The sequence below is a fragment of the Choloepus didactylus genome, chromosome 3 (genome assembly GCF_015220235.1).
Source record: "Choloepus didactylus isolate mChoDid1 chromosome 3, mChoDid1.pri, whole genome shotgun sequence".
Classification (NCBI taxonomy): Eukaryota; Metazoa; Chordata; class Mammalia; order Pilosa; family Megalonychidae; genus Choloepus; species Choloepus didactylus.
This window is the reverse complement of record NC_051309.1, coordinates 150,923,459-150,932,667: the sequence shown is the minus strand read 5'-3', so window position 1 is coordinate 150,932,667 and position 9,209 is coordinate 150,923,459.

Here is a 9,209-nt window from a genome sequence, read left to right as displayed (position 1 = left end):
TTTCCTTCTTATGAAATATAACATATATACAAAAAGGTACTATCTTCCAAAACATGATTTAACTAGTAGATACATAGGAAATCCCAAATTTATTATGAGTTATAGTACCATAGTTTCAGAAATCTAACATATTCAAAAAGGTATAGCTTTCAAATTACAATTTAACAAGTAGCTATATGTCAAATTTCAAAGGATGTTATTGGTTACATTTCCACAATTTCAATTTTTTCCTTCTAACTATTCTAATACTCTAGCAACTAAGGAAAAGAAAATCATATAAAGATACAGTATTCATAATCCTTTGTTAAATTCCACCTAGTCTGTTGCTACTCCTTCCTTTAATCACTTTCCCAATCATCAGGGATGTCTAGGCAGCGACCACTCTAACTTGTTCATGTTGAAAAGAGGAGTCAACTTTATAAGCAAAGGGAACATATTGATGTTCTTGAGGAGGCTATTGCCTCTAGGTTTTGGAGCTTAGCTGACATAGGGGCACTCTGAAGGGTTTACATTTCTGATGAATAAACTTAGTGAGTGAAACTTTTATAGAGTATGGTATTCCTATCAATTATAGTCCCTAGTATGCCATGTGTTGATTTTTCCCATCTACCCTTCTGTTGTCAACTCTCTGCTGGCCCTGATTTTTCACAGAAAGAAGTGATTCTACAAGGATTTGTAAAGCAGTTTAGCTAACTGTCAGCCTAGCTTTTCACAAATTGTGCCTTGACTCTGGAGTAAGTCAGCCTTAAAAACAGATCCATTTTGCATCTGTACAAATTTCTAATTTGCAGAAGATTTCCTGATATGTTACAATCATCCTAAACACCTTCTATAAATTAAGAATGAATCATTACGAATATATATGTTGTATATATTCCCAAAATCCAAGTGCACTTTGGGACTCTCTTAAGGATCAGGTTTACTATTTGAGTGGGGTTAAAGAAATTGACCTAATAACTTTTTGCCCTTCATAAGACTGATAAACATGTGCTGTATCTCTATACTTTACACATTTAACAAGATTGTCAAATTGTAGTACTTTATTTACAAACATTGTTATTTATCCATTTAAATGTAAGTGGAAATGATGCCCAAAATATAGTCAAAATGGTTAAGTATAGGTCACATTAATGACTTCTTTATTATTCTCTAAACTCTATACAACAATGTCTTCTAATATGTACACTGTACATCTGAATTATGGTGAACTTTTCTGCTACCCTTCATTGTATTTGGGGCACCAATAGGTACTGCCTGAGATTTCAGTGAATGTGAGACAAAACAATTTGAATTAAATAACCATGTAAAAAGCACTGAAGGCAGTGCTGAGAGGAAAATTTATAGCCCTAAAGGCTTGCATTAAAAAAAGAAGAAAGAGATTGTACACCATGAGTGATTGTATGGTATGTGAATATATCTCAATAAAACTGAATTTAAAAAAAAGGAAGAAGAAAGAGCTAAAATCAAAGACTTAAATGCACACCTGGAGGAACTAGAAAAAGAACAACAAATTAATACCAAAGAAAGCAAAGGGAAAGAAATAACAAAGATTAGAACAGAAATAATTGAAATTGAGAATTAAAAAAATAGAACTAACAAAAATAGAATCTGGTTTTTGAAAAGATCAATAAAATTGACAAACCCTTAGACTGACAAAGAAGAAAGGGAGAAGACACAAATAAATAAAATCAGAAATGAGAGGGGGGCAGGGGACATTACCACTGACCGCATAGAAATAGAAGGCATCATAAGAAGTTGCTATGAAATAAACTGTATGCCAATAAATTAGACAACTTAGATGAAATGGACAAGTTCCTAGAAACAAATGAACAACCTACAGTGACTCTAGAAGAAATAGAAGGTCTCAACAGACTAATTACAAGTAAAGAGATTGAATCTGTCATCAAAAATCTCCCAAAAAAGGAAAACCTAGAGCAAATACCTTTACAGGTGAATTCTACTGATCATTCCAAGAAGAATTAATATGAAACCTGCCAAATTATTCCAAAATTTGAACAGGAGAGAACACTACCTAACTCCTTCTATGAAGCTAAAATCATCCTAATGCCAAAGCCAGTTAAAAATACTACAAAAAAAATTTTTTTCATACTTATTTCTCTCATGAATATAGATGCAAATATCCTCCAAAAAAGTATTTGCAAACCAAATCCAACAGCATATTAAAATTACACATCATCATCAAGTGGGTTTTATTTCAGGTATGCAAGGGTGGTTCAACATAAGAAAATCAGTTAATATAATATACCACATTAACAAAAGGAAGGGGAAAAAAAAACACATGCTTATCTCAATTGACACAGAAAAGACTTTTGACAAAATCCAATATACTTTTTTGATAAAAACACTTTGAAAAATAGGAATAGAAGGAAACTTCCTCAACGTGATAAATGGCATATATAAGAAACCCATAGCTATTATAAATGGTGAAAGACTAAAAGCTTTCCCTCTAAGATCTGGAACAAGACTGGATGCCCCCTGTGATCACTGTTATTCAACATTGTACTGGAAATTCTAGCCAGAGCAGTTTGGCAATAAAAAGAAATAAAAGGTATTCATAAAGGAAAGGAAGAAGCAAAACATTCCCTCTTTGCAGATGCCATGATGCTATAGAGAGAAAGTCCCAAAAAATTGATAACAAAGCTAATAGAGCTAATAAAATAATTCAGCAAAGTGCAGGGTACAAGATCAAAATCAATAGTGTTTCTATATACTAGTAATGAGCAATCTGAGGAAGAAAATAGGGAAAACATTTCATTTACAATAGCAACCAAAAGAATCAAATATCTAGGAATAAATTTAACCAAGGATATAAAGGACTTATATACAGAAAACTACAAAACATTGCTAAAATAAATCAAAGAATAGCTAAATAAATGGAAAGTCATTCTGTGTGCATGGACTGAAAGAAAAAATATTGTTAAGATGTAAATTTTACACAAAGTGATTTACAGATTCAAAGCAGTCCAGTAAAAAGCCCATCAACCTACTTTTCAGAAATGGAGAAATCAATTATCAAATATATTTGGAAGGGTAAGGGGGCCTGAATAGCCAAAATATCTTGTAAAAGAAGAATGAAGTTGTTGGAGGACTCCTAACCTTAAAGCTTATTACTAAGCCACAGGGGTCAAAACAGCATGGTACTGGCATAAGCATAGATATATTGACCAATGGAATAAAATGGGGAGCTTGGAATTAGACCATCATATCTATGGCCAATTGGTTTTTGAAAGGCTGCTAAGTCCACTTAATTGGAAAAGCGCAATCTATTCAACAAATGGTGCTGTGAGATTTGGATATCCATATGCAAAAGAATGGAAGAGCACCCATGTCTCACACCATATAAAAAAAATTAACTCAAAATGGATCAAAGTCCTAAATATAAGGACCAGAAGTACAAAACTCCTAAAAGAAAAGGTAGCGAAGCATCTTCAGGATCTTGTGTCAGGCAATAGTTTCTTGGACTTTACACCCAAAGGACAAGAAATGAAAGAAAAAGTAGATAAATGGGACCTCTTCAAAATAAAAACTTTTGTGCATCAAAGGACTTTATCACAAAAGTGAAAAGATAACCTGCTCAATGAGAGACAATATTTGGAAACCACGTATCCAATAATGGTTTAATATACAGAATTAAAAAAAAGAAATCCTACATTTTACAATGAAAAAGACAATCAAATTATAAAATGGGCAGAAGACTTGAATAGACATATCTCTAAAGAAGATATACAAATGGATTTTAAAAAAACACATGAAAACATGCTCAACAGCACTAGCTTTTAGGAAAAGGCAATTCAAAACAGTAACAAGATATTTCATACCCACTAGAATGGTTACTACAGAAAAAAAAACAGGAAATTACGAGTGTTGGAGAAGATGTCGAGAAATACAAACATTTGTTCATTGCTGGTGAGAATGTAAAATGGTGCAGCTGCTATGAAAGATAGTTTTGCAGTTCCTCAGAAAGCTAAATATAGAATTACCATATGACCTGGCAATCCCACTATAAGAACTTTCAGAAGAACTGAAAGCAGGGACTCAAACAGATATTTGCACATCAATGTTCATAGTGATGTTATTCACAATTGCCAAAAGATGGAAGTAACCTGAGTGTCCATCAACTGACGAATGGATAAACAAAATGTGGTATGTACGTACAATGGAATATTATTCAGCTGTAAAAAGGAATGTAGTCCTGATCATGTGACAACATGGATGAACCGTGACAACATGGATGAACCTTGACAACATTATGCTGAGTGAAATAAACCAGACACAAAAGGACACATTTTGTATGATCTCATTGATATGGACTAATTATATCAAGCAAACTCATAATTATAGAATCTAGAATATAGTTTATCAGGGGATGAATTGAGGGTAGAGAATGGGGAGGGAGTTAATGTTTAATTTCTCTTTAAGTTGATTTTAAAGTTTTAGAAACAGATGGTCATTCTGGTTGCACATTATTGTAAGTGTAATTTTCAGCACTGAATTATACATGCAAATGTTGTTAAAAGGGGAAATTTTAGGTCATACATATGATACTAGAAAAAACTAAAAGATATTAGGTCTGCATAACACAAGAGAATACTGTTGTAATTGATAGACTATAGTTAATAGTACAAGTATACGAATGTTCTTTCATGATGTATTGTGGAGAGCCGTCTCCCGGGACGGGCATAGCGCATGCGCTGTAAACCTGCTCCAAAGTCCCCCCGCCCATCGAATGAGCCAAGATGGCGCCCATATCCTGCTTCCGCTTATGACGTGCACACTCACTATTCCTATCTGCCAATTGAGTGCATATGCGCGGCGCTAGATCATTGGTTATGAGTAGAGTACTTAAGAGTTTGCCCAAGCGAACCTCGGGGAGACAGCCCACTAGGAGCCGTACCTGACGGCCACATCGAGGCTGCTCTCCCGCGAGGCACTCTGCCCCGCGTGGAAACCTGTAACAGAGAATGCTTATCTAGCTTCAGTAAAAGACTTGCTCTCGCAACCGCCGTGTGGCTCGAGTCGTGACTTCCAGCCAGGTCAGTTTGCGTGGTCTGCATCTCTCTCTCTCTCATCCCTTGTTTCTCCCCTCGCCGGCCGGGGAACAGGGGTCGAGCGGGGCGGCGCCGGACAAGTGGTGGCCCGTACGGGGAACGCTCCTCCTCCTGCCTCGCTCTCGACGGTCCCTCTGTGAGGAGAGCAGCGCTGCGCATCGAGCTTACGGCGGACTTCCCGCGCCTGATCAACGCGAGAAGGTGAGTGCGTCTTATTACATGATAGTTAGGGCCCGTGGGTTTTCAGGTGACCCCGGGGGACTCGGAAGAGCTCTCCGAGTGACTGAAGTATAGTGCCGACTGCAATCATGGGGCAGTCCGGAAGTTCACCTCTCTTAGCTCCCTTAAAGAACCTTTTGAAACAACGGGGTATCTCGGTCAGGAAAAGCTCCCTTCAGCGTTTTCTTGATGATGTTGATACTTTTGCCCCTTGGTTTGCCTGCACCGGCAGCCTTAGCCTACCCTCTTGGATGAAGCTCGGTCGCGACATAGACCGAGCGCGCCAGACGGGCGTGTGTATGGACCCGATTCTAGTACCCATATGGGAGACCGTCCGTGCGGTCCTTGAACTAGAATCGGCTGCCGGCCTAAGCCCGTCCTCTGCCTTGCAAGAAGCACGGTGCGCGCTCCAAGAAACCCAGTCAGTTTCGTCAGCGGACGGCTCCTATAAGGGCAAACCGCCGGAGTCCAGTGACTCTGACTCAGAGTCAGATAGCGATACTGGCGAGGAGGCGGAAGCATCCCCGCTACTTGAGTGGGAGGAGCCTCCCGCCACACCCGTGCGGCCTTCCGCCCCGCCAATGTCTACCGCTGCACCCCCAGGGACACCCCAGCTCCCAACTGACGCCTTGGGCGGTCCCACCAAAGGACCTCGCCGAGAGCTCCCTCTAGTGGCCATGCCCAGTAAATGTAATTATCCTTTGCTGCCAGACCCGGAAACCCCGATGGGCCAGTCAGGGGAGGGGCAACCTTTGCCGTACCCCCCGCCCGAGTACACAGGCCCTCAGGACCCTTTGCCATTAGGTAGTGGTGGGAGACATTTCTGGAGATGGAACCCTTTCACAACATTTAGACCTTTTGGCATGCTGGGTGGCTACCAGCCACTTGAGCCGCAGCCAGTCTCAGAAATGTACCCGGTTATTATCAATCCCCAAGGTGGCAATCAGCACGAATCATATGATTACAAACTATTGAGGGAATTGAGGCAGGCCGTCCATCAGTATGGCCCCAATGCCCCTTATACCTTGAACATGATCGAGAACCTCTCTGCTCTAAATCATACACCCGCAGATATTTTTCAGCTAGCCCGTGCTTGCTTGCCGTCAGGCCGATTCATAGATTGGAAAGCATGGTTTGAGGAGTTAGCTGAAGAGCAGGCCGCAAGGAATGCGGCGGGGAGACGTGGCGGGTGGAATGCTGACATGCTGTTGGGGAGAGGCGCCCATGCCCAGAACCAAACGGGTTTCCCACAAGAGGTCTACGCCCAGATCTTCCGCTGTTTTGTGGGTGCCTGGAAAAAGCTAACAGGTAAGGGAGAGGCTCAGGCCTCACTCAGCAATATACACCAAGGCCCCACAGAACCATTTGCGGATTTTGTAGCCAGGATGCAAACCGCAGCTGAGAGAATCTTCTCAGATCCAGGAGTAGCAGAGACTGTGGTTAAGCAAATGATTTTTGAGCAGTGCAACAAGGAGTGCAAAGTTATCCTGGCACAAAACAGAGCAAAAAATTTGACAGAGTGGGTCAGGCTCTGTAGAGATACTGGCAGCCCTTTAACTAATGCAGGTCTAGCTGCCATGCTAGCTAGCTCCCTACAGGTGGCTACAAAAGGCCCGAGAACCTTAGGAGCAAAGTCTAACGGGTGCTATGGCTGTGGCCAATCAGGGCACTTTAAGAGAGATTGTCCCAATAGACGTCAGCCCCCTGCCACTCAACGGTTTGGCGAACCAGGTGCAGTAACCAGGCCGTGTGGCCGTTGCCACAAAGGCCCTGACCCGGTGCTCAGCTGGGCCAGAGGCTCTGTTTGTGTTTTTCCCCAGGAACCAGGACGTCAACCAGTGTGGGTTCCGGAAAGACTGGTGAGAACCGTGACATCACCTGAAGAAGCCAAGGAACAGCTGTCAGAAACGCCAACGAATATACAACCTGAATGTCGCCGAGTGGCTCAAGGACACTTATCTCCCCAACTTCACCAATCTCTCCGACCAAGTGAAATCCGACCTTCAGGGACTTGAGAACATTAGGAAATTGAAGCCTGTTAGTTTCGACCTTTCCACACTGGGCGAGACTGTAAAAAATCTGTGGGACCAAGTCACCTCTTGGTTCTCTTGGCCCAATTTGACTAATTGGATTCTCTTGATGGTGGGACTATTGGTGGGATTAGTCATTGTTAAATCTTTGCTAGAACGCCTGTTTCAAGCGCGGCAGTACCGTGTTACCACTATGATGGCTATGTCCTCCACCTTTGATACCCCCAACAGCGACCATTCTGATGGCCATACCCCATCCTGGCCGCCTCGGGCGGGGCACTCGGGAGCGAGGTTTGTAGCTAAGCGCGCAGCTGTGTCCCGGGTATAACGGGCGACGCCAGCAGTCATAATTTTTGTCTCAGGTAGATCCCTAAGGCAGAGTCATAGTTGTGGCCAGACTTGACTCTAGCCAATGCATAGGGACGCCTAGTGACGCCTCCGACTCTGGTTAATGCTATCCCTGCCCCCGCCTTTGTCCCCCAGTTGCAAGGCAAAGCACTGCAGGGAGAGTCATGTTGTTTCCAGCTCACGGACTCTCCTGTCTCCATATGAGGTGAGCATTCTGGTCGGTGCTAGAGGCTCCGCCGCTAAATGGCTGAGACCTAGTCCAGACTCCCCAAAGCACCGGAACAAATTGTGAGCCATCTGGGTTCACGGGAGCACACTCATCACTGGGGACACTGGGTCGATATAAATAATAAAGGGGGAGATGTGGAGAGCCGTCTCCCGGGACGGGCATAGCGCATGCGCTGTAAACCTGCTCCAAAGTCCCCCCGCCCATCGAATGAGCCAAGATGGCGCCCATATCCTGCTTCCGCTTATGACGTGCACACTCACTATTCCTATCTGCCAATTGAGTGCATATGCGCGGCGCTAGATCATTGGTTATGAGTAGAGTACTTAAGAGTTTGCCCAAGCGAACCTCGGGGAGACAGCCCACTAGGAGCCGTACCTGACGGCCACATCGAGGCTGCTCTCCCGCGAGGCACTCTGCCCCGCGTGGAAACCTGTAACAGAGAATGCTTATCTAGCTTCAGTAAAAGACTTGCTCTCGCAACCGCCGTGTGGCTCGAGTCGTGACTTCCAGCCAGGTCAGTTTGCGTGGTCTGCATCTCTCTCTCTCTCATCCCTTGTTTCTCCCCTCGCCGGCCGGGGAACAGGGGTCGAGCGGGGCGGCGCCGGACAATGTATAACAAATGTATGACATTTAATAATAAGGTTGTATATGGGAACAATACACCTAAAGTAAACTATGGACTATGGTTAATAGTACAATTTTAATATTCTTTCATCATTTGTAACCAAGGTACCACACTAATGAAAAGTGTCAACAGTAGGGGAGTATATGGGACTGTTGTATTTTTTACATGTTTTTTCTATAAACCTACAACTTCTCTAATTAAAAAAAATTAAATGTATATACATATATAAAGCAATGGCTCAAGCGTATAAGACATGTATTAAGCACCTTCTAAAGGGAATATACAAGTATGTGCTATATTAAATATATTAGATATAATTAGATTGTAAAATCTCACTAATTGTAGACCACAGAAAGATTATTCTCTTTCAATGTATTAGTTGTAGGATTTTTTTTTATTGTAAATTAGTCTACTAAATTTTCACAATATAATATTCAACACACACACAAATTTCCACACTTCATGCCCTTCTGTAATAGTGAGAAACATATATCACATAGTCATTTTTCATGTGTTTTTCTGTATATTTTTACTGAAGTAATGTGCTGAACTCTAAAACAAAAATAAATACTTTAATTCCATCTTCTTTGGTTTCTCTGCATTATTATTTCATCAAAGCAAACACTTCAGCATGAAATCCAGATGAGACATAATAATAAAATATGCCATCAATAATGGAGTATCTCTTT